The 26,577-nt window shown below is 41.9% G+C and overlaps 1 protein-coding gene across 1 annotated transcript in view; it reads right to left on the reverse strand.

The window, feature by feature from the left end:
* Positions 1 to 26,577, reverse strand: part of KANSL1 (KAT8 regulatory NSL complex subunit 1) — a gene marked incomplete in the record, with an annotated part of 533,970 nt that overhangs the window by 243,813 nt on the left and 263,580 nt on the right.

The following is a 26,577-nucleotide window of genomic DNA, read 5'->3' on the forward strand; positions in this document are numbered from 1 at the left end:
ATACAAAATCATAACCACCACAAAAAAAGGGCGGGCCTCATGGACTCTTGCTAATATGAAAGAAATGAATTTATCAGGTAAGTTCTTACATAAATTATGTTTTCTTTCATGTAATTAGCAAGAGTCCATGAGCTAGTGACGTATGGGATAATGACTACCCAAGAAGTGGATCTTTCCACACAAGAGTCACTAGAGAGGGAGGGATAAAATAAAGACAGCCAATTCCTGCTGAAAAATCCACACCCAAAATAAAGTTTAACGAAAAACATAAGCAGAAGATTCAAACTGAAACCGCTGCCTGAAGTACTTTTCTACCAAAGACTGCTTCAGAAGAAGAAAATACATCAAAATGGTAGAATTTAGTAAAAGTATGCAAAGAGGACCAAGTAGCTGCTTTGCAGATCTGGTCAACCGAAGCTTCATTCCTAAACGCCCAGGAAGTAGAAACTGACCTAGTAGAATGAGCTGTAATTCTCTGAGGCGGAGTCTTAACCGACTCAACATAGGCAAGATGAATTAAAGATTTCAACCAAGATGCCAAAGAAATGGCAGAAGCTTTCTGGCCTTTTCTAGAACCGGAAAAGATAACAAATAGACTAGAAGTCTTACGAAAAGATTTCGTAGCTTCAACATAATATTTCAAAGCTCTAACAACATCTAAAGAATGCAACGATTTCTCCTTAGAATTCTTAGGATTAGGACATAATGAAGGAACCACAATTTCTCTACTAATGTTGTTGGAATTCACAACTTTAGGAAAAAATTCAAAAGAAGTTCGCAACACCGCCTTATCCTGATGAAAAATCAGAAAAGGAGACTCACAAGAAAGAGCAGATAATTCAGAAACTCTTCTGGCAGAAGAGATGGCCAAAAGGAACAAAACTTTCCAAGAAAGTAATTTAATGTCCAATGAATGCATAGGTTCAAACGGAGGAGCTTGAAGAGCTCCCAGAACCAAATTCAAACTCCAAGGAGGAGAAATTGACTTAATGACAGGTTTTATACGAACCAAAGCTTGTACAAAACAATGAATATCAGGAAGAATAGCAATCTTTCTGTGAAAAAGAACAGAAAGAGCAGAGATTTGTCCTTTCAAAGAACTTGCGGACAAACCCTTATCTAAACCATCCTGAAGGAACTGTAAAATTCTCGGTATTCTAAAAGAATGCCAGGAAAAATGATGAGAAAGACACCAAGAAATATAAGTCTTCCAGACTCTATAATATATCTCTCGAGATACAGATTTACGAGCCTGTAACATCGTATTAATCACAGAGTCAGAGAAACCTCTTTGACCAAGAATCAAGCGTTCAATCTCCATACCTTTAAATTTAAGGATTTCAGATCCTGATGGAAAAAAAGACCTTGTGACAGAAGGTCTGGTCTTAACGGAAGAGTCCACGGTTGGCAAGAGGCCATCCGGACAAGATCCGCATACCAAAACCTGTGAGGCCATGCCGGAGCTACCAGGAGAACAAACGAGCATTCCTTCAGAATCTTGGAGATTACTCTTGGAAGAAGAACTAGAGGCGGAAAGATATAGGCAGGATGATACTTCCAGGGAAGTGATAATGCATCCACTGCCTCCGCCTGAGGATCCCGGGATCTGGACAGATACCTGGGAAGTTTCTTGTTTAGATGGGACGCCATCAGATCTATTTCTGGAAGTTCCCACATTTGAACAATCTGAAGAAATACCTCTGGGTGAAGAGACCATTCGCCCGGATGCAACGTTTGGCGACTGAGATAATCCGCTTCCCAATTGTCTACACCTGGAATATGAACCGCAGAGATTAGACAGGAGCTGGATTCCGCCCAAACCAAAATTCGAGATACTTCTTTCATAGCCAGAGGACTGTGAGTCCCTCCTTGATGATTGATGTATGCCACAGTTGTGACATTGTCTGTCTGAAAACAAATGAACGATTCTCTCTTCAGAAGAGGCCAAAACTGAAGAGCTCTGAAAATTGCACGGAGTTCCAAAATATTGATCGGTAATCTCACCTCCTGAGATTCCCAAACTCCTTGTGCCGTCAGAGATCCCCACACAGCTCCCCAACCTGTGAGACTTGCATCTGTTGAAATTACAGTCCAGGTCGGAAGCACAAAAGAAGCCCCCTGAATTAAACGATGGTGATCTGTCCACCATGTTAGAGAGTGTCGAACAATCGGTTTTAAAGATATTAATTGAGATATCTTCGTGTAATCCTTGCACCATTGCTTCAGCATACAGAGCTGAACAGGTCGCATGTGAAAACGAGCAAAGGGGATCGCGTCCGATGCAGCAGTCATAAGACCTAGAATTTCCATGCATAAGGCTACCGAAGGGAATGATTGTGACTGAAGGTTTCGACAAGCTGTAATCCAGAAAGGTTACCTTTGTCTGAGGAATCAAAGAACTTTTTGGTAAATTGATCCTCCAACCATGATCTTGAAGAAACAACACAAGTCGATTCGTATGAGATTCTGCTAAAATGTAAAGACTGAGCAAGTACCAAGATATCGTCCAAATAAGGAAATACCACAATACCCTGTTCTCTGATTACAGACAGCAGGGCACCGAGAACCTTTGTAAAAATTCTTGGAGCTGTAGCTAGGCCAAACGGCAGAGCCACAAACTGGTAATGCTTGTCTAGGAAAGAGAATCTCAGAAACTGATAGTGATCTGGATGAATCGGAATATGCAGATATGCATCCTGTAAATCTATTGTGGACATATAATTCCCTTGCTGAACAAAAGGTAAGATAGTCCTTACAGTTACCATCTTGAATGTTGGTATCCTTACATAACGATTCAATATTTTTAGATCCAGAACTGGTCTGAAGGAATTCTCCTTCTTTGGTACAATGAAGAGATTTGAATAAAACCCCATCCCCTGTTCCGAAACTGGAACTGGCATAATTACTCCAGTCAACTCTAGATCTGAAACACATTTCAGAAATGCTTGAGCTTTTACTGGATTTACTGGGACACGGGAAAGAAAAAATCTCTTTGCAGGAGGTCTCAACTTGAAACAAATTCTGTACCCTTCTGAAACAATGCTCTGAATCCAAAGATTGTGAACAGAATTGACCCAAATTTCTTTGAAAAAACGTAACCTGCCCCCTACCAGCTGAGCTGGAATGAGGGCCGCACCTTCATGTGGACTTAGAAGCAGGCTTTGCCTTTCTAGCTGGCTTGGATTTATTCCAGACTGGAGATGGTCTCCAAACTGAAACTGCTCCTGAGGATGAAGGATCAGGCTTTTGTTCTTTGTTGAAACGAAAGGAACGAAAACGATTATTAGCCCTGTTTTTACCTTTAGATTTTTTATCCTGTGGTAAAAAAGTTCCTTTCCCACCAGTAACAGTTGAAATAATGGAATCCAACTGAGAACCAAATAATTTGTTACCCTGGAAAGAAATGGAAAGTAAAGTTGATTTAGAAGCCATATCAGCATTCCAAGTTTTAAGCCATAAAGCTCTTCTAGCTAAAATAGCTAGAGACATAAACCTGACATCAACTCTGATAATATCAAAAATGGCATCACAGATAAAATTATTAGCATGTTGAAGAAGAATAATATCATGAGAATCACGATGTGTTACTTGTTGCGCTAAAGTTTCCAACCAAAAAGTTGAAGCTGCAGCAACATCAGCCAAAGATATAGCAGGTCTAAGAAGATTACCTGAACACAGATAAGCTTTTCTTAGAAAGGACTCCATTTTCCTATCTAGAGGATCCTTAAACGAAGTACCATCTGACGTAGGAATAGTAGTACGTTTAGCAAGGGTAGAAATAGCCCCATCAACTTTAGGGATCTTGTCCCAAAATTCTAGTCTGTCAGGCGGCACAGGATATAATTGCTTAAAACGTTTAGAAGGAGTAAATGAATTACCCAAATTATCCCATTCTTTGGAAATTACTGCAGAAATAGCATCAGGGACAGGAAAAACTTCTGGAATAACTACAGGAGTTTTAAAAACCTTATTTAAACGTTTAGATTTAGTATCAAGAGGACCAGAATCCTCTATTTCTAAAGCAATTAGGACTTCTTTAAGTAAAGAACGAATAAATTCCATTTTAAATAAATATGAAGATTTATCAGCATCAACCTCTGAGACAGAATCCTCTGAACCAGAGGAATCATCAGAATCAGAATGATGTTCAGTTAAAAATTCATCTGTAGGGAGAGAAGTTTTAAAAGATTTTTTATGTTTACTAGAAGGAGAAATAACAGACATAGCCTTCTTTATGGATTCAGAAACAAAATCTCTTATATTATCAGGAACATTCTGCACCTTAGATGTTGAGGGAACTGCAACAGGCAATGGTACTTTACTAAAGGAAATATTATCTGCATTAACAAGTTTGTCATGACAATCAATACAAACAACAGCTGGAGGAATAGCTACCAAAAGTTTACAGCAGATACACTTAGCTTTGGTAGATTCAGCACTTGACAGCGATTTTCCTGTAGTATCTTCTGACTCAGATGCAACGTGAGACATCTTGCAATATGTAAGAGAAAAAAAACAACAACATATATATAAAGCAAAATTGATCAAATTCCTTAAATGACAGTTTCAGGAATGGGAAAAAATGCCAAAGAACAAGCTTCTAGCAACCAGAAGCAATAAAAAATGAGACTTAAATAATGTGGAGACAAGAGTGACGCCCATATTTTTTCGCGCCAAATAAGACGCCCACATTATTTGGCGCCTAAATGCTTTTTGGCGCCAAAAATGACGCCACATCCGGAACGCCGACATTTTTGGCGCAAAATAACGTCAAAAAGTGACGCAACTTCCGGCGACACGTATGACGCCGGAAACGGAAATAGAATTTTTGCGCCAAAAAAGTCCGCGCCAAGAATGACGCAATAAAATGAAGCATATTCAGCCCCCGCGAGCCTAACAGCCCACAGGGAAAAAGTCAAATTTTAAGGTAAGAAAAAATGTTAAATTAAAATGCATTATCCCAAATATGAAACTGACTGTCTGAAAAATAAGGAAAGTTGAACATTCTGAGTCAAGGCAAATAAATGTTTGAATACATATATTTAGAACTTTATAAACAAAGTGCCCAACCATAGCTAGGAGTGTCACAAAAAATAAGACTTACTTACCCCAGGACACTCATCTACATATAGCAGATAGCCAAACCAGTACTGAAACGAGAATCAGCAGAGGTAATGGTATATATAAGAGTATATCGTCGATCTGAAAAGGGAGGTAAGAGATGAATCTCTACGACCGATAACAGAGAACCTATGAAATAGACCCCTTAGAAGGAGATCACTGCATTCAAATAGGCAATACTCCTCACATCCCTCTGACATTCACTGCACGCTGAGAGGAAAACCGGGCCCCAACTTGCTGCGGAGCGCATATCAACGTAGAATCTAGCACAAACTTACTTCACCACCTCCATCGGAGGCAAAGTTTGTAAAACTGAATTGTGGGTGTGGTGAGGGGTGTATTTATAGGCATTTTGAGGTTTGGGAAACTTTGCCCCTCCTGGTAGGAATGTATATCCCATACGTCACTAGCTCATGGACTCTTGCTAATTACATGAAAGAAAAAACTTTTAAAAACAAGGGCACTTTCATTCAAAGTTTACAATGCATGGGGATTTTACTAATACTTACCTTCTCCTGAAACGCTGATCCCCCCGTCTGCTTCTTCCTGCTGTACTTACACAGCAATGACGGAACCGGCTTCCTCCAATCACAGCGTGGCCTCAACAGATGGACGCTCCTTGGGGGGGAAGCCGGTTTCGTTATTGCTGACAAAATACAGAGGACCAGCAGGCGGGGGATAGGCAATCCGGCTTTTCAGGAGAAGGTGGTAAGTATTTGTAATATCCACTGCAATGTAAACTTTGATCAATGAAAGTGCTGCCGTTGTTAATAGTATTTTAAAAAACCCAGCACTATTTCATCAAAGTTTACATTCACTTTAATAGCCCTATAATTTACAGGAAGCTTTTTTTTTATTTTTAAAAAGATATTTCCGTTTAAACCACCTTCGTAGACCATATCTTTTGCCAAAGTGGTTTAGGCATCATCTATAACTGAAATATTGATGAAATCTTAGCTTTTGCCATCATAGATAGCAATACTCAGATGTATTCTTTAGTGACTGGGAATAAACTGTAGTTAGAATCCTTAACACTTTAAAAACAAATGTAAAGGAACATCCTCTGCATAGCATCTGTGGGTACTAGAATATAACTTCTGATATCTCCTTTACTACTGTCTGTTTTGTTAAAGACCAGCAACAGGAGTTTGGGAGTGAGACATCTCTGCACAAACATATGAAGGAGCAGCATTTACATCCTGCAGAAATGAAAACTTCTTGAACTTTTTCCTCTTTAAAAAGGGACAGTCTCATCCAGAATTATTGTTGTTTATTTACCATTCCCCAGTTTTGCATAACCAACCGTTATATTAATACACTTTTTACCTCTGTGATTACCTTGTATCTTAGTCTTCGCAGACTGCTCCATTATCTGTGTTTTTGACAGACTTGAATTATAGCCAAATCAGTGCAGATTCCTAGGTAACTCCAGAGCACAATGTTATCTATATGGCACACATGAACAAATGCCCGGCTAGCTGTAAAAAATCTGTCAAATGCATTCAGCTAAGAGGCGGTCTTCAAGGGCTTAGAAATTAGCATATGAGCCTACCTAGGTTTAGCTTTTAAATAATAAGAGAACAAAGCAAATTTGATTCTAAAAAGTAGACACTTCCTTTAAAAAGCCAAATCACAAATATCAGTTTTAGAGACAACAGCAGCCGTTTGCTCTCCTGGCAAATTCAGTTGCCATCATGTTAGCATAGTATCATCAGGTCTGCCATTGATATGGCTAGAAAAAATACAAGGCAGCTATCTAGGTCAATTCACCACCCCCTGGGGCTTTAATAGAGAACATATAGCAGGCGATGATGACATTACTTTTTTTATTTTTAAGATTGATATCCACTTTCTTATCCATAGGATCACAAAATAGAACAGAATCTGTCAAAGGGAAGAAACATTTTAGTCAATCACATTAGGGCTGGCCTGTCTGCAGTAAATTATGACAAACTAAGCACAGTAAAATATCTGTAGTAACATGAAATGTTATTTTACACCCTTTAACTACACCCCTTAAAGAGTCTGGAATCACTACATTACAGAACCAATCCTCTGGAATAACCCTGGTGACAGATACATTGCATCTACACAGGTGAGATCTAGGATTTCTGCCTTAAAATTACACAGATTCTGCGCAAGTTTACCAGACAAGAGAGACAGTTAACACCTTGAGATTGTAATTTAAACAGTTTAGTTAAGCAATATACTTTATTTTACCCTTTATCATGTAATTTAGCTCTGGAAATTGTGGGTTTTTTCATTCTCAAAACTGAAAAAGCACACTGCAGACTTCTAAAGGCTTACCCAGCTACATATCTATACCCAATATGTTTGAACAGTTAAGAACTGCCAAAATGTTTTTAATACTAGATTAATGACCATGGATAGCCTTGTCTGCTGCTGATTCAAGCTCAGATTGGCTCCTTCAAGTAAGTGGTGGGTGGAGAAAAACTGCAGTAAGAGATGTTTTAAGAGATATGGAGATAAAGAATACATACATACGTTGCTAGCTTACGCTGTGCTTGGCCCATGCCCCCTAAAAGCTATATGTAAAACCTGGTAACCTAAAGATGCAGCAACATTTTGCAAATTGCCTAAATCTGCTATACACTGCAGTGATTGCTTACAGCAGTGCATACTCATGTACAGCTAGAAATTCTAGATATAAAATTGGTCCCAACCACGGGAGATACGATAAATATACTCCACAAAGTAGTTTATCAGTAAAAGGTGAGATCCACAAAAAATTTAAAGGGACATAAAAGACAAAAAATTTCTTTCATGACAGATTATCAAATTTTCATTTCTATCGTTATCTTTTATTAAAAAGGAGGTCCAGGAGTGTGCACGTGCCTGTGGCACTATATGGCAGCAGTTTTGCAACAATGTTATACATTAGCAAGAGCACTAGATGGCAGCACTGTTTCATGTCATGCTTCAAGCATGTGCACGCCACCTATCCAGATATCTCTTCAACAAAGTACATGAGAAAAAAAGAAAATTTGCTTAGAAGTGAATTGGAAACTTTTTTTTAAACTCTATTTTTGATCTGAATCGTTAAAGAAAAAAATGTAGGTTTCATGTCCCTTTAATAAACGAGAGGCCCTAGAATTATCCTTGATCCCATGAGATGCAAGAAATCCTGACCTAAAAAAAAATATATATATAAGGTTTTGAAAAACTACCAGCCAAATGTAAACATTTCCATTCAAACAAGGAAAATACAAACCCCTAGGTTGAAGAATATCCAAGGTATAGGCTTGGTGTACCCCCATGACAGGGTCACAAATACAAAAAGGTCAGCGGGTGGCTGGACCTTCACGGTGATGAAAAGCAAGCTATTCCTTTAAAAACGGACAGTCAACTCCAATAGTTATAGTCTACCTCTTTCTAGTTCTACCGCTTTTCAAAATACTTGTGGTTTTGTTTAAAGGGACAGTCTACTCCAAAATTTGTATCGTTTTAAAAGATAGATAATCCCATTATTACCCAGTCCCGAGTTTTGCATAACCCAGTTATAGTAATACACACTTTACCGCTGTGATTACCTTGTATCTAAGCCTCTTGACAGCCCCCTGATCACATGGCTATCAACTATTGACTTGCATTTTAGCCAATTAGTGCTAATTCCTGCACAACTCCACGGGCTTGAGCACAATGTTATCTATATGGCCCACATGGATTAGCAGTCTCCTGTGAAAAGCTTATAAAAAAGCATGCCATAAGAGGCTGTCTGTAGCGGCTTAGAAAAAGGCAGAAATTTAGAGGTTTAAATGTTATAAAGTATATTATATCAATGTTTGTTGTGCAAAGCTGGGGAATGGGTAGGATAGGCGTTATTTATCTTTTTAAAAAAAAACCATAATTTATGCTTACCTGATAAATTTATTTATCTTGTAGTGTAGTCAGTCCACGGGTCATCCATTACTTATTGAATATATCTCTTCCCAACAGGAAGCTGCAAGAGGATCACCCAGCAGAGCTTGCTACATAGCTCCTCCCCTCACATGTCATATTCAGTCATTCGACCAAAGCAGACGAGAAAGGAGAAACCATAGGGTGCAGTGGTGACTGGAGTTTAATTAAAATTTAGGTCTGCCTTAAAGACAGGGCGGGCCGTGGACTGACTACACTACAAGAGAAATAAATTTATCAGGTAAGCATAAATTATGTTTTCTCTTGTTAAGTGTAGTCAGTCCACGGGTCATCCATTACTTATGGAATACCAATACCAAAGCTAAAGTACACGGATGAAGGGAGGGACAAGGCAGGAACATTAAACAGAAGGAACCACTGCCTGAAGTACCTTTCTCCCAAAAATAGCCTCCGAAGAAGCAAAAGTGTCAAATTTGTAAAATTTTGAAAAGGTGTGAAGCGAAGACCAAGTCGCAGCCTTGCAAATCTGTTCAACAGAGGCCTCATTTTTAAAGGCCCAGGTGGAAGCCACAGCTCTAGTAGAATGAGCTGTAATCCTTTCAAGAGGCTGCTGTCCAGCAGTCTCATAGGCTAAATGTATTATGCTACGAAGCCAAAAAGAGAGAGAGGTAGCCGAAGCCTTTTGACCTCTTCTCTGTCCAGAGTAAACGACAAACAGGGAAGAAGTTTGACGAAAATCTTTAGTTGCCTGCAAATAGAACTTCAGGGCACGGACTACGTCCAAATTATGCAAAAGTCGTTCCTTCTTTGAAGAAGGGTTAGGACACAGTGATGGAACAACAATCTCTTGATTGATATTCCTGTTAGTAACTACCTTAGGTAAGAACCCAGGTTTAGTACGCAGAACTACCTTGTCTGAATGAAAAATCAGATAAGGAGAATCACAATGTAAGGCAGATAACTCAGAGACTCTTCGAGCCGAGGAAATAGCCATCAAAAACAAAACCTTCCAGGATAACAGCTTGATATCAATGGAATGAAGGGGTTCAAATGGAACGCCTTGAAGAACATTAAGAACTAAGTTTAAGCTCCACGGCGGAGCAACAGTCTTAAACACAGGCTTAATCCTAGTTAAAGCCTGACAAAAAGCCTGAACGTCTGGAACTTCAGCCAGACGTTTGTATAGAAGAATAGACAGAGCAGAAATCTGTCCCTTTAACGAACTAGCAGATAAGCCCTTTTCTAAACCCTCTTGTAGAAAGGACAATATCCTAGGAATCCTAACCTTACTCCATGAGTAACTCTTGGATTCGCACAAATATAAATATTTAAGCCATATTTTATGGTAAATTTTTCTGGTAACAGGCTTCCTAGCCTGTATTAAGGTATCAATAACCGACTCCGAGAAGCCACGCTTTGATAGAATCAAGCGTTCAATCTCCATGCAGTCAGCCTCAGAGAAATTAGATTTGGATGTTTGAAAGGACCCAGAATTAGAAGGTCCTGTCTCAGAGGTAGAGACCACGGTGGACAGGACGACATGTCCACTAGGTCTGCATACCAGGTCCTGCGTGGCCACGCAGGCGCTATCATAATCACCGAAGCTCTCTCCTGTTTGATCTTGGCAATCAAACGAGGAAGCATTTGGAATGGTGGAAACACATAAGCCATGTTGAAGACCCAAGGGGCTGTCAGAGCATCTATCAGCACCGCTCCCGGGTCCCTGGACCTGGATCCATAACAAGGAAGCTTGGCGTTCTGGCGAGACGCCATGAGATCCAGATCTGGATTGCCCCAATGAAGAATCAGTTGAGCAAAGACCTCCGGATGAAGTTCCCACTCCCCCGGATGAAAAGTCTGGCGACTTAGAAAATCCGCCTCCCAGTTCTCTACGCCTGGGATGTAAATCGCTGACAGGTGGCAAGAGTGAGACTCTGCCCAGCGAATTATCTTTGAGACTTCCAACATTGTTAGGGAACTTCTGGTTCCCCCTTGATGGTTGATGTAAGCCACATTCGTGATGTTGTCCGACTGAAATCTGATGAACCTCAGAGTTGCTAACTGAGGCCAAGCTAGGAGAGCATTGAATATTGCTCTTAATTCCAGAATATTTATTGGGAGGAGTTTCTCCTCCTGAGTCCATAATCCCTGAGCTTTCAGGGAGTTCCAGACTGCGCCCCAGCCTAGAAGGCTGGCGTCTGTTACAATCGTCCAATCTGGCCTGCGAAAGGTCATCCCCTTGGACAGATGTGGCCGAGAGAGCCACCATAGAAGAGAATCTCTGGTCTCTTGATCCAGACTTAGTAGGGGGGACAAATCTGAGTAATCCCCGTTCCACTGACTTAGCATGCACAATTGCAGCGGTTTGAGATGCAGGCGCGCAAATGGTACTGTGTCCATTGCCGCTACCATTAAGCCGATTACTTCCATGCACTGAGCTACTGACGGGTGTGGAATGGAATGAAGGATACGGCAAGCATTTAGAAGTTTTGATAACCTGGCCTCTGTCAGGTAAATTTTCATCTCTACAGAATCTATAAGAGTCCCTAGAAAGGGAACTCTTGTAAGTGGTAATAGAGAACTCTTTTCCACGTTCACCTTCCACCCATGCGACCTCAGAAATGCCAGAACTATCTCTGTATGAGACTTGGCAGTTTGAAAACTTGACCCTTGTATCAGAATGTCGTCTAGGTACGGAGTCACCGCTATGCCTCGCGGTCTTAGTACCGCCAGAAGTGAGCCCAGAACTTTTGTAAAGATTCTTGGAGCCGTAGCTAATCCGATTGGAAGAGCTACAAACTGGTAATGCCTGTCTAGGAAAGCAAATCTTAGGTACCGATAATGATCCTTGTGAATCGGTATGTGAAGGTAGGCATCCTTTAAATCCACTGTGGTCATGTACTGACCCTCTTGGATCATGGGAAGGATGGTTCGAATAGTTTCCATTTTGAATGATGGAACTCTTAGAAATTTGTTTAGGATTTTTAAGTCCAAGATTGGTCTGAAGGTTCCCTCTTTCTTGGGAACCACAAATAGATTTGAATAGAATCCCTGCCCGTGTTCCGTCCGCGGAACTGGGTGGATCACCCCCATTAGTAAAAGGTCTTGTACACAGCGTAGAAACGCCTCTTTCTTTATTTGGTTTGCTGATAACCTTGAAAGATGAAATCTCCCTCGTGGAGGAGAAGTTTTGAAGTCCAGGAGATATCCCTGAGATATGATCTCCAACGCCCAGGGATCCTGGACATCTCTTGCCCAAGCCTGGGCGAAGAGAGAAAGTATGCCCCCCACTAGATCCGTTTCCGGATAGGGGGCCCTCTCTTCATGCTGTCTTGGGGGCAGCAGCAGGTTTCTTGGCCTGCTTGCCCTTGTTCCAGGACTGGTTAACTTTCCAGCCCTGCCTGTAACGAGCAACAGCTCCTTCCTGTTTTGGAGTGGAGGAAGTTGATGCTGCTCCAGCCTTGAAGTTACGAAAGGCACGAAAATTAGACTGTTTGGCCTTTGATTTGGCCCTGTCCTGAGGTAAAGCATGGCCCTTACCTCCCGTAATGTCAGCTATAATTTCTTTCAAGCCGGGCCCGAATAAGGTCTGCCCTTTGAAAGGAATATTAAGCAATTTAGATTTAGAAGTCACGTCAGCTGACCAGGATTTAAGCCATAGCGCTCTGCGCGCTTGGATGGCGAATCCGGAGTTCTTAGCCGTAAGTTTGGTTAAATGTACGACGGCATCAGAAACAAATGGAGCTGTGCGAATGGCCTCTTCCAGAGACTCAAACCAGAATGCCGCCGCAGCAGTGACAGGCGCAATGCATGCAAGGGGCTGTAAAATAAAACATTGTTGAACAAACATTTTCTTAAGGTAACCCTCTAATTTCTTATCCATTGGATCTGAAAAGGCACAACTATCCTCCACCGGGATAGTGGTACGCTTAGCTAAAGTAGAAACTGCTCCCTCCACCTTAGGGACCGTCTGCCATAAGTCTCGTGTGGTGGCGTCTATAGGAAACATTTTCCTAAATATGGGAGGAGGGGAAAAGGGTACACCAGGTCTATCCCACTCCTTGCTAATAATCTCTGTAAGCCTTTTAGGTATAGGAAACACGTCAGTACACATCGGTACCGCATAGTATCTATCCAACCTACATAATTTTTCTGGAATTGCAACCGTGTTACAATCATTCAGAGTGTTACCTCCCCTAGCAATATGCGGAGGTTCTCAAGCTTAAATTTAAAATTAGAAATCTCTGAATCCAGTCTCCCTGGATCAGATCCGTCACCCACAGAATGAAGCTCTCAGTCTTCACGTTCTGCAAACTGTGACGCAGTATCTGACATGGCTCTCACCTCATCCGCGCGCTCTGTCCTTACCCCAGAGCTATCGCGCTTGCCTCTTAATTCTGGCAATTTAGATAATACTTCTGTCATAACAGTAGCCATGTCTTGCAAAGTGATTTGTAAGGGCCTCCCTGATGTACTTGGCGCCACAAAATCACGCACCTCCTGAGCGGGAGGCGAAGGTACTGACAAGTGAGAAGAGTTAGTCGGCATAACTTCCCCCTCGTTGTCTGGTGATAATTTCTTTACATGTAAAGATTGACTTTTATTTAAAGTAGCATCAATGCAATTAGTACATAAATTTCTATTGGGCTCCACATTGGCCTTTAAACATAGTGAACAAAGAGATTCATCTGTGTCAGATATGTTTAAACAGACTAGCAAAGACTAGCAAGCTTGGAAATACTTTTCTAAATAAATTTACAAGCAATATAAAAAACGCTACTGTGCCTTTAAGAAGCACAAAAAGCTGTCACAGTTGAAATAACAATGAACCAAAATAGTTATAGCAACCAATTTTTCACAGTAAATGTATTAAGTTAGCAAAGGATTGCACCCACCAGCAAATGGATGATTAACCCCTTAATACCCAAAAACGGATTAACAATTTAATAATTAACGTTTTTCTCACAGTGTCAGGATTTCACACTGTCCCTTTAAGTTTTAGAAACAATCTGATTGGTAGCAACGCCTTTAAATCCTTACCACTTCCTTTACTCAGTGCTTAGTAATTTTCTTACAGCTACCTGAATTCATTTGGAAGTACTGAAGCCTACTAAACGCAATTCTTTCAAATAAGGATTTGTTATTTCTTTCAAACCACAAAGCATTGATACCTTCTCAAACAATTATTAAGGAAACATAATATCAACTTACAATTCTGCTGTAATTTTACAAATCCCATCTAAAGATTCATTCTTACTTCAACAATCCGGAATTTGTTTGGCAAACCCTCCTCTCTATACTTTGCCTAGTACCTTGTCAGTAAGAAAACAGACCGGACCGGAGCAACGGCTTTCCATTCTCCTCCCCTCTGTGACGTCAGACGCCACCGGACCGCGGTAAGAGTTACATCTCTTTCTCTCCTCTCACACAGCCTCCGCTACAGCTCATACCTGACTACCGAAGCAGTTTATTTCCAGAGGCAACAAACTACGAACTAATACAGCCTCCTGCTGAAAGCAAAAGCCACGATGATACCGCAGCATTTACAGCCGGAAATAAAAGTACAAGCAAGGTAAAAATTTAGTCAATTTATTCAGAAGCTGTCCTTATTGTTTAATTAATACAAAGACTGTTTATCAAGTTTGGGGTTTTGCTGACACATATATTCAAGACTGAATACCACAAGTTTGTTTCCTAAGTTGAAGTTATTCAAAATACCTAAGTGATACTTTAATTTTACTTACTCTGGAATACTTAGGATTCTGACAATACCTTTAAGTTAACACCATTAACTTGAGTTCTTGTATATGAAGTAATATACAGAATTAACCTTTATCAAACTTCACTAAATACTTATTGAATCCTTTTTTAACTAATAGAGGATTCACATATATTCAGTGATACACTATAACATTTAAAGGTACAGCATTTGTGTTCCTTTAAAGGAGTTTGTTCCTTATACACAGTCAAAACACACTGTCACAGGTCTCTGTGACTGATTACCTCCCTCAAAATGAATTTTGAAGACCCCTGAGCTCTCTAGAGACGATCTGGATCATGGAGGATGAAGTAGACAGATGGTGACTGAATTTTTACTGCGCAAAAAAGCGCTAAAATAGGCCCCTCCCACTCATATTACAACAGTGGGGAAGCTCAGAAAACTGTTTCTATGCAGAAAACAAAGATGGCCATGTGGTAGAAATCATGCCCCAATAAGTTTTATCACCAAGTACCTCACAAAAAACGATTAACATGCCAGTAAACGTTTTAAACATACATTTGAAAAGTTATGAATTGTTATTAATAAGCCTGCTACCAGTCGCTTTTACTGCAGTTAAGGCTCATACATTATTTCAGTATTAACAGTATTTTCAGAGTCAATTCCATTCCTTAGAAAAATACATTCAGTGTACACACACTCATCAGCCTAATACCAGTCGCTATCACTGCATTTAAGGCTGAACTTACTTTACATTGGTATCAGCAGTATTTTCTCAGTCAATTCCATTCCTCAGAAAAATAATTACTGCACATACCTCATTTGCAGGGGGGCCCTGCATGCTATTCCCCTTCTCTGAAGTTACCTCACTCCTCAGATGAGAACAGCCAGTGGATCTTAGTTACGTCTGCTAAGATCATAGAAAACGCAGGCAGATTCTTCTTCTAATGCTGCCTGAGAATAAACAGCACACTCCGGTGCCATTTAAAATAACAAACTTTTGATTGTAGAAATAAACTAAGTTAAAAAACACCACAGACCTCTCACAGCGACCTATCTAGTTAGGCTGCAAGAGAATGACTGAATATGACATGTGAGGGGAGGAGCTATGTAGCAAGCTCTGCTGGGTGATCCTCTTGCAGCTTCCTGTTGGGAAGAGATATATTCAATAAGTAATGGATGACCCGTGGACTGACTACACTTAACAAGAGAAAACAATTTTGGTGTTGACTTTCCGGTAAGTATCACGATCTTTGTGGGGTTAGTAAGAACTTTCAGGCTAGAACATAACTAAAGCAAACACACTAGCTCAAAAATCACCACAAATGCTGGCTGAGAAGGGGAGTAGGCACAAAGTGGTGATAAAGACTTGAGAAAACATTTACAAACTTAAGATAAGTTTATAACAATATATTACCATGCTTTATGCTAGGGCTCAACAAACCTTTCTCCAACGGTGTGTCCGGTCCACGGCGTCATCCTTACTTGTGGGATATTCTCTTCCCCAACAGGAAATGGCAAAGAGCCCAGCAAAGCTGGTCACATGATCCCTCCTAGGCTCCGCCTACCCCAGTCATTCGACCGACGTTAAGGAGGAATATTTGCATAGGAGAAACCATATGGTACCGTGGTGACTGTAGTGAAAGAAAATAAATTATCAGACCTGATTAAAAAAACCAGGGCGGGCCGTGGACCGGACACACCGTTGGAGAAAGTAATTTATCAGGTAAACATAAATTCTGTTTTCTCCAACATAGGTGTGTCCGGTCCACGGCGTCATCCTTACTTGTGGGAACCAATAACAAAGCTTTAGGACACGGATGAAGGGAGGGAGCAAATCAGGTCACCTAAATGGAAGGCACCACGGCTTGCAAAACCTTTCTCCCAAAAATAGCCTCAGAAGAAGCAAAAGTATCAAACTTGTAAAATTTGGTAAAAGTGTGCAGTGAAGACCAAGTCGCTGCCCTACATATCTGATCAACAGAAGCCTCGTTCTTGAAGGCCCATGTGGAAGCCACAGCCCTAGTGGAATGAGCTGTGATTCTTTCGGGAGGCTGCCGTCCGGCAGTCTCGTAAGCCAATCTGATGATGCTTTTAATCCAAAAAGAGAGAGAGGTAGAAGTTGCTTTTTGACCTCTCCTTTTACCGGAATAAACAACAAACAAGGAAGATGTTTGTCTAAAATCCTTTGTAGCATCTAAATAGAATTTTAGAGCGCGAACAACATCCAAATTGTGCAACAAACGTTCCTTCTTTGAAACTGGTTTCGGACACAGAGAAGGTACGATAATCTCCTGGTTAATGTTTTTGTTAGAAACAACTTTTGGTTTAGTACGTAAAACCACCTTATCTGCATGGAACACCAGATAAGGAGGAGAACACTGCAGAGCAGATAATTCTGAAACTCTTCTAGCAGAAGAAATTGCAACTAAAAACAAAACTTTCCAAGATAATAACTTAATATCAACGGAATGCAAGGGTTCAAACGGAACCCCCTGAAGAACTGAAAGAACTAAATTGAGACTCCAAGGAGGAGTCAAAGGTTTGTAAACAGGCTTAATTCTAACCAGAGCCTGAACAAAGGCTTGAACATCTGGCACAGCGGCCAGCTTTTTGTGAAGTAACACAGACAAGGCAGAAATCTGTCCCTTCAGGGAACTTGCAGATAATCCTTTTTCCAATCCTTCTTGAAGGAAGGATAGAATCCTAGGAATCTTAACCTTGTCCCAAGGGAATCCTTTAGATTCACACCAACAGATATATTTTTTCCAAATTTTGTGGTAAATCTTTCTAGTTACAGGCTTTCTGGCCTGAACAAGAGTATCGATAACAGAATCTGAGAATCCTCGCTTCGATAAGATCAAGCGTTCAATCTCCAAGCAGTCAGCTGGAGTGAAACCAGATTCGGATGTTCGAACGGACCCTGAACAAGAAGGTCTCGTCTCAAAGGTAGCTTCCAAGGAGGAGCCGATGACATATTCACCAGATCTGCGTACCAAGTCCTGCGTGGCCACGCAGGAGCTATCAAGATCACCGACGCCCTCTCCTGATTGATCCTGGCTACCAGCCTGGGGATGAGAGGAAACGGCGGGAACACATAAGCTAGTTTGAAGTTCCAAGGTGCTACTAGTGCATCCACTAGAGCCGCCTTGGGATCCCTGGATCTGGACCCGTAGCAAGGAACTTTGAAGTTCTGACGAGAGGCCATCAGATCCATGTCTGGAATGCCCCACAGCTGAGTGACTTGGGCAAAGATTTCCGGATGGAGTTCCCACTCCCCCGGATGCAATGTCTGACGACTCAGAAAATCCGCTTCCCAATTTTCCACTCCTGGGATGTGGATAGCAGACAGGTGGCAGGAGTGAGACTCCGCCCATAGAATGATTTTGGTCACTTCTTCCATCTCCAGGGAACTCCTTGTTCCCCCCTGATGGTTGATGTACGCAACAGTTGTCATGTTGTCTGATTGAAACCGTATGAACTTGGCCCTCGCTAGCTGAGGCCAAGCCTTGAGAGCATTGAATATCGCTCTCAGTTCCAGAATATTTATCGGTAGAAGAGATTCTTCCCGAGACCAAAGACCCTGAGCTTTCAGGGATCCCCAGACCGCGCCCCAGCCCATCAGACTGGCGTCGGTCGTGACAATGACCCACTCTGGTCTGCGGAATGTCATCCCTCGTGACAGGTTGTCCAGGGACAGCCACCAACGGAGTGAGTCTCTGGTCCTCTGATTTACTTGTATCTTCGGAGACAAGTCTGTATAGTCCCCATTCCACTGACTGAGCATGCACAGTTGTAATGGTCTTAGATGAATGCGTGCAAAAGGAACTATGTCCATTGCCGCTACCATCAACCCGATCACTTCCATGCACTGAGCTATGGAAGGAAGAGGAACGGAATGAAGTATCCGACAAGAGTCTAGAAGTTTTGTTTTTCTGGCCTCTGTCAGAAAAATCCTCATTTCTAAGGAGTCTATTATTGTTCCCAAGAAGGGAACCCTTGTTGACGGAGATAGAGAACTCTTTTCCACGTTCACTTTCCATCCGTGAGATCTGAGAAAGGCCAGGACAATGTCCGTGTGAGCCTTTGCTTGAGGAAGGGACGACGCTTGAATCAGAATGTCGTCCAAGTAAGGTACTACAGCAATGCCCCTTGGTCTTAGCACAGCTAGAAGGGACCCTAGTACCTTTGTGAAAATCCTTGGAGCAGTGGCTAATCCGAAAGGAAGCGCCACGAACTGGTAATGTTTGTCCAGGAATGCGAACCTCAGGAACCGATGATGTTCCTTGTGGATAGGAATATGTAGATACGCATCCTTTAAATCCACCGTGGTCATGAATTGACCTTCCTGGATGGAAGGAAGAATAGTTCGAATGGTTTCCATCTTGAACGATGGAACCTTGAGAAACTTGTTTAAGATCTTGAGATCTAAGATTGGTCTGAACGTTCCCTCTTTTTTGGGAACTATAAACAGATTGGAGTAGAACCCCATCCCTTGTTCTCTTAATGGAACGGGATGAATCACTCCCATTTCTAACAGGTCTTCTACACAATGTAAGAATGCCTGTCTTTTTATGTGGTCTGAAGACAACTGAGACCTGTGGAACCTCCCCCTTGGGGGAAGTCCCTTGAATTCCAGAAGATAACCTTGGGAGACTATTTCTAGCGCCCAAGGATCCAGAACATCTCTTGCCCAAGCCTGAGCGAAGAGAGAGAGTCTGCCCCCCACCAGATCCGGTCCCGGATCGGGGGCCAACATTTCATGCTGTCTTGGTAGCAGTGGCAGGTTTCTTGGCCTGCTTTCCCTTGTTCCAGCCTTGCATTGGTCTCCAAGCTGGCTTGGCTTGAGAAGTATTACCCTCTTGCTTAGAGGACGTAGCACTTTGGGCTGGTCCGTTTCTACGAAAGGGACGAAAATTAGGTTTATTTTTTGCCTTGAAAGGCCGATCCTGAGGAAGGGCGTGGCCCTTACCCCCAGTGATATCCGAGGTAATCTCTTTCAAGTCAGGGCCAAACAGCGTTTTCCCCTTGAAAGGAATGTTAAGTAACTTGTTCTTGGAAGACGCATCAGCCGACCAAGATTTCAACCAAAGCGCTCTGCGCGCCACAATAGCAAACCCAGAATTCTTAGCCGCTAACCTAGCCAATTGCAAAGTGGCGTCTAGGGTGAAAGAATTAGCCAATTTGAGAGCATTGATTCTGTCCATAATCTCCTCATAAGGAGGAGAATCACTGTCGACCGCCTTTATCAGCTCATCGAACCAGAAACATGCGGCTGTAGCGACAGGGACAATGCATGAAATTGGTTGTAGAAGGTAACCCTGCTGAACAAACATCTTTTTAAGCAAACCTTCTAATTTTTTATCCATAGGATCTTTGAAAGCACAACTATCCTCTATGGGTATAGTGGTGCGTTTGTTTAAAGTGGAAACCGCTCCCTCGACCTTGGGGACTGTCTGCCATAAGTCCTTTCTGGGGTCGACCATAGGAAACAATTTTTTAAATATGGGGGGAGGGACGAAAGGAATACCGGGCCTTTCCCATTCTTTATTAACAATGTCCGCCACCCGCTTGGGTATAGGAAAAGCTTCTGGGAGCCCCGGCACCTCTAGGAACTTGTCCATTTTACATAGTTTCTCTGGGATGACCAACTTGTCACAATCATCCAGAGTGGATAATACCTCCTTAAGCAGAATGCGGAGATGTTCCAACTTAAATTTAAATGCAATCACATCAGGTTCAGCTTGTTGAGAAATGTTCCCTGAATCAGTAATTTCTCCCTCAGACAAAACCTCCCTGGCCCCATCAGACTGAGTTAGGGGCCCTTCAGAAATATTAATATCAGCGTCGTCATGCTCTTCAGTATCTAAAACAGAGCAGTCGCGCTTACGCCGATAAGTGTTCATTTTGGCTAAAATGTTTTTGACAGAATTATCCATTACAGCCGTTAATTGTTGCATAGTAAGGAGTATTGGCGCGCTAGATGTACTAGGGGCCTCCTGAGTGGGCAAGACTCGTGTAGACGAAGGAGGGAATGATGCAGTACCATGCTTACTCCCCTCACTTGAGGAATCATCTTGGGCATCATTGTCATTGTCACATAAATCACATTTATTTAAATGAATAGGAATTCTGGCTTCCCCACATTCAGAACACAGTCTATCTGGTAGTTCAGACATGTTAAACAGGCATAAACTTGATAACAAGTACAAAAAACGTTTTAAAATAAAACCGTTACTGTCACTTTAAATTTTAAACTGAACACACTTTATTACTGCAAATGCGAAAAAACATGAAGGAATTGTTCAAAATTCACCAAATTTTCACCACAGTGTCTTAAAGCCTTAAAAGTATTGCACACCAAATTTGGAAGCTTTAACCCTTAAAATAACGGAGCCGTTTTGAACTTTAACCCCTTTACAGTCCCTGGTATCTGCTTTGCTGAGACCCAACCAAGCCCCAAGGGGAATACGATACCAAATGACGCCTTCAGAAAGTCTTTTCTAAGTATCAGAGCTCCTCTCACATGCGACTGCATGCCATGCCTCTCAAAAACAAGTGCGCAACACCGGCGCGAAAATGAGGCTCTGCCTATGCTTTGGGAAAGCCCCTAAAGAATAAGGTGTCTAAAACAGTGCCTGCCGATATTATTATATCAAAATACCCAGATAAAATGATTCCTCAAGGTTAAATATGTGTTAATAATCAATCGATTTAGCCCAAAAAAAGTCTACAGTCTTAATAAGCCCTTTTTGAAGCCCTTATTTACAATCGTAATAAACATGGCTTACCGGATCCCAGAGGGAAAATGACAGCTTCCAGCATTACATCGTCTTGTTAGAATGTGTCATACCTCAAGCAGCAAGAGACTGCTCACTGTTCCCCCAACTGAAGTTAATTGCTCTCAACAGTCCTGTGTGGAACAGCCATGGATTTTAGTGACGGTTGCTAAAATCATTTTCCTCATACAAACAGAAATCTTCATCTCTTTTCTGTTTCTGAGTAAATAGTACATACCAGCACTATTTCAAAATAACAAACTCTTGATTGAATAATAAAAACTACAGTTAAACACTAAAAAACTCTAAGCCATCTCCGTGGAGATGTTGCCTGTACAACGGCAAAGAGAATGACTGGGGTAGGCGGAGCCTAGGAGGGATCATGTGACCAGCTTTGCTGGGCTCTTTGCCATTTCCTGTTGGGGAAGAGAATATCCCACAAGTAAGGATGACGCCGTGGACCGGACACACCTATGTTGGAGAAATAGGCCCTGGAACGCTGGTTTATAGCCCCAAGACATTAATGGGTGAACATCAGGAAGTTTATCTAACTTCCTATGAAGAACGTATAAAGCAGAAACTTGACCTTTTAGGGAGATAGCAAACAAACCCTTGTCAAGGCCATCCTGCTAAAAATGAATTCTAGGAATCCTAAAGGAATACAAGATCAACACCCAAAATATGCCTTCAAGTGAATGTAAATTTTTTTATGTTATGAAACTATAATTATATAGGTAATCATTATATTAAACAAACCGCCACTTTCATTTTATCATAAAATGTGTAATAAATGTTTTATATACATTTCTAAATATCGGTAGTTGTATATACCTGCTCCTCCCCTTCTCAACTTCCTTATTCTTTTCAATATTACGTATACAGCGGTCCCACCCGCTGTTTACGTAGTGGCAGTGCGCGCTCCTGTCTCTCCTAAACACTGCGCATGCGTCAAACCCCGATTCCTGTCAATCAACATAGTATTCAGTGAATCAATGCATTCACTGAATACTATCGTTGGGTATAGGATCAAAGCATCTCATCCTCATTGCCGTAATTATACTTACCTAGTGCTGTAATATTTCTAGAATGAATGTAGTTTGCAATTGCGCATGCTCGAAATGTGTACGAGCTTCACATAACAACGGAGGAAGAGCTGTCTAACGCAAGAGCAATACGGACGCGTGACGACAGAGAAAGGGGTTTGGTCCCCCTGTGGTTAATCCAGTTATTGGTTGTACGGATCGTGCATACAATCACACTGAGTTATCGAAAATGCCGGGCGGAGGATTAGAATGACGGGTGCAAGACTAAAAACAATTAAAATCACGGTAATTACAATCTTTATAAAAATTTCATGAATTAAACTCATGTTATTTCAACGTCACTGTTACGCCGAACTTTAGAGAGCAAGCTGAGTTTACATTCACTTTCAGAATGTTGTGATGAATCTGGTCTCACAGGGCTTTCAGGCCTAAATCAAAGTTTCAATGACAGAATCTGAGAAAACTGTTTCAAGACTAAGCATTCAATCTCCACTGTTAAACTTAGAAATTTGAGATCTTGATGGAAAGAGAGAACCTTTAGACAACAGGTCTTACCTTAGAGCAGTGTTTCTCAACTCCAGCCCTCAGGACCCCTTATTCAGGCCAGAGTTTGATTACATCTCAACTAGAGCACAGGTGAAATATTCATCTGAAGGGTGAGAGAAGGTTAGTAACCATGGTTACTGATCAGATGATTATTTCACCTGTGCTCTAGTTAAAGGGACATAATACTCATATGCTAAATCACTTGAAACTGATGCAGTATAACTGTAAAAAGCTGACAGGAAAATAGCACCTGAGCATCTCTATGTAAAAAAGGAAGATATTTTACCTCACAATCTCCTCAGCTCAGCAAAGTAAGTTCTGTGTAAAAAGTTATCCCCAGCTGCAGGTAAAAAAATAAAAAAAAAAAATAATTTATGCTTACCTGATAAATTTATTTCTCTTGTAGTGTATCCAGTCCACGGATCATCCATTACTTGTGGGATATTCTCCTTCCCAACAGGAAGTTGCAAGAGGATCACCCACAGCAGAGCTGCTATATAGCTCCTCCCCTAACTGCCATATCCAGTCATTCGACCGAAAACAAGCAGAGAAAGGAGAAACCATAGGGTGCAGTGGTGACTGGAGTTTAATTAAAATTTAGATCTGCCTTAAAATGACAGGGCGGGCCGTGGACTGGATACACTACAAGAGAAATAAATTTATCAGGTAAGCATAAATTATGTTTTCTCTTGTTAGGTGTATCCAGTCCACGGATCATCCATTACTTGTGGGATACCAATACCAAAGCTAAAGTACACGGATGATGGGAGGGACAAGGCAGGAACTTAAACGGAAGGAACCACTGCCTGAAGTAATTTTCTCCCAAAAACAGCCTCTGAAGAAGCAAAAGTGTCAAATTTGTAAAATTCTGAAAAGGTGTGAAGCGAAGACCAAGTCGCAGCCTTGCAAATCTGTTCAACAGAGACCTCATTTTTAAAGGCGCAGGTGGAAGCCACAGCTCTAGTAGAATGAGCTGTAATCCTTTCAGGGGGCTGCTGTCCAGCAGTCTCATAGGCTAAGCGTATTATGCTCCGAAGCCAAAAGGAGAGAGGTGTTGTCAAAGCTTTTTGACCTCTCCTCTGTCCAGAGTAAACAACAAACAGGGCAGATGTTTGACGAAAATCTTTAGTAGCCTGTAAGTAAAACTTCAAGGCACGGACTACGTCCAGATTATGCAAAAGACGTTCCTTCTTTGAAGGAGGATTAGGACACAATGATGGAACAACAATCTCTTGATTGATATTCCTGTTAGAAACCACCTTAGGTAAAAACCCAGGTTTGGTACGCAGAACTATTTTGTCTGAATGAAAAATCAGATAAGGAGAATCACAATGTAAGGCAGATAACTCAGAGACTCTTCGAGCCGAGGAAATAGCCATCAAAAACAAAACTTTCCAAGATAAAAGTTTAATATCAATGGAATGAAGGGGTTCAAACGGAACTCCCTGAAGAACTTTAAGAACCAAGTTTAAGCTCCACGGGGGAGCAACAGTTTTAAACAAAGGCTTAATCCTAACCAAAGCCTGACAAAATGCCTGGACGTCTGGAACTTCTGCCAGACGCTTGTGCAAAAGAATAGACAGAGCAGAGATCTGTCCTTTTAAAGAACTAGCTGATAAGCCTTAGTCCAAACCCTCTTGGAGAATGGACAATATCCTAGGAATCCTAACCTTACTCCATGAGTAACTCTTGGATTCACACCAATAAAGATATTTATGCCATATCTTATGGTAGATTTTCCTGGTGACAGGCTTCCGAGCCTGTATTAAGGTATCAATGACTGACTCTGAGAAGCCACGCCTTGATAGGATCAAGCGTTCAATCTCCATGCAGTCAGTCTCAGAGAAATTAGATTTGGATGATTGAAAGGACCTTGTATTAGAAGGTCCTGCCTCAGAGGCAGAGTCCATGGTGGAAGAGATAACATGTCCACTAAGTCTGCATACCAGGTCCTGCGTGGCCACGCAGGCGCTATCAGAATCACTGATGCGCTCTCCTGTTTGATTTTGGCAATCAGTCGAGGGAGCAGAGGAAACGGTGGAAACACATAGGCCAGGTTGAAGAACCAAGGAGCTGCTAGAGCATTTATCAGCATTGCTCCCGGGTCCCTGGACCTGGGTCCGTAACAAGGAAGCTTGGCGTTCTGGCGAGACGCCATGAGATCCAGTTCTGGTTTGCCCCAACGATGCACCAGTTGAGCAAACACCTCTGGATGGAGTTCCCACTCCCCCGGATGAAAAGTCTGACGACTTAGAAAATCCGCCTCCCAGTTCTCTACGCCTGGGATGTGGATTGCCGACAGGTGGCAAGAGTGAGACTCTGCCCAGCGAATTATCTTTGAGACTTCTAACATCGCTAGGGAACTCCTGGTTCCCCCTTGATGGTTGATGTAAGCCACAGTCTTGATGTTGTCCGACTGAAATCTGATGAACCTCAGTGTTGCTAACTGAGGCCAAGCTAGAAGAGCATTGAATATTGCTCTTAATTCCAGAATATTTATTGGGAGGAGTTTCTCCTCCTGAGTCCACGATCCCTGAGCCTTCAGGGAGTTCCAGACTGCGCCCCAACCTAGAAGGCTGGCATCTGTTACAATCGTCCAATCTGGCCTGCGAAAGGTCATACCCTTGTACAGATGGACCCGAGAAAGCCACCAGAGAAGAGAATCTCTGGTCTCTTGATCCAGATTTAGTAGAGGGGACAAATCTGAGTAATCCCCATTCCACTGACTTAGCATGCATAATTGCAGCGGTCTGAGATGCAGGCGCGCAAATGGCACTATGTCCATTGCCGCTACCATTAAGCCGATTACTTCCATGCAATGAGCCACTGACGGGCGTGGAATGGAATGAAGGATATGGCAAGAATTTAGAAGTTTTGATAACCTGGACTCCGTCAGGTAAATTTTCATCTCTACAGAATCTATAAGAGTCCCTAGGAAGGACACTCTTGTGAGTGGTGATAGAGAACTCTTTTCCACGTTCACTTTCCACCCATGCGACCTCAGAAATGCCAGAACTATCTCTGTATGAGACTTGGCAATTTGAAAGCTTGACGCCTGTATCAGGATGTCGTCTAGATACGGAGCCACCGCTATGCCTCGCGGTCTTAGAACCGCCAGAAGTGAGCCCAGAACCTTTGTAAAAATTCTCGGGGCAGTGGCCAACCCGAAGGGAAGAGCTACAAATTGGTAATGCCTGTCTAGAAAGGCAAACCTTAGGAACCGATGATGATCTTTGTTAATCGGTATGTGAAGGTAGGCATCCTTTAAGTCCACTGTGGTCATGTACTGACCCACTTGGATCATGGGTAGGATGGTCCGAATAGTTTCCATTTTGAATGATGGAACTCTGAGGAATTTGTTTAAGATCTTTAGATCCAAGATTGGTCTGAAGGTTCCCTCTTTCTTGGGAACCACAAACAGATTTGAATAAAATCCCTGTCCTTGTTCCGTCCGCGGAACTGGATGGATCACTCCCATTACTAGGAGGTC

The sequence above is a fragment of the Bombina bombina genome, chromosome 5 (assembly GCF_027579735.1).
Source record: "Bombina bombina isolate aBomBom1 chromosome 5, aBomBom1.pri, whole genome shotgun sequence".
Taxonomy (NCBI): Eukaryota; Metazoa; Chordata; class Amphibia; order Anura; family Bombinatoridae; genus Bombina; species Bombina bombina.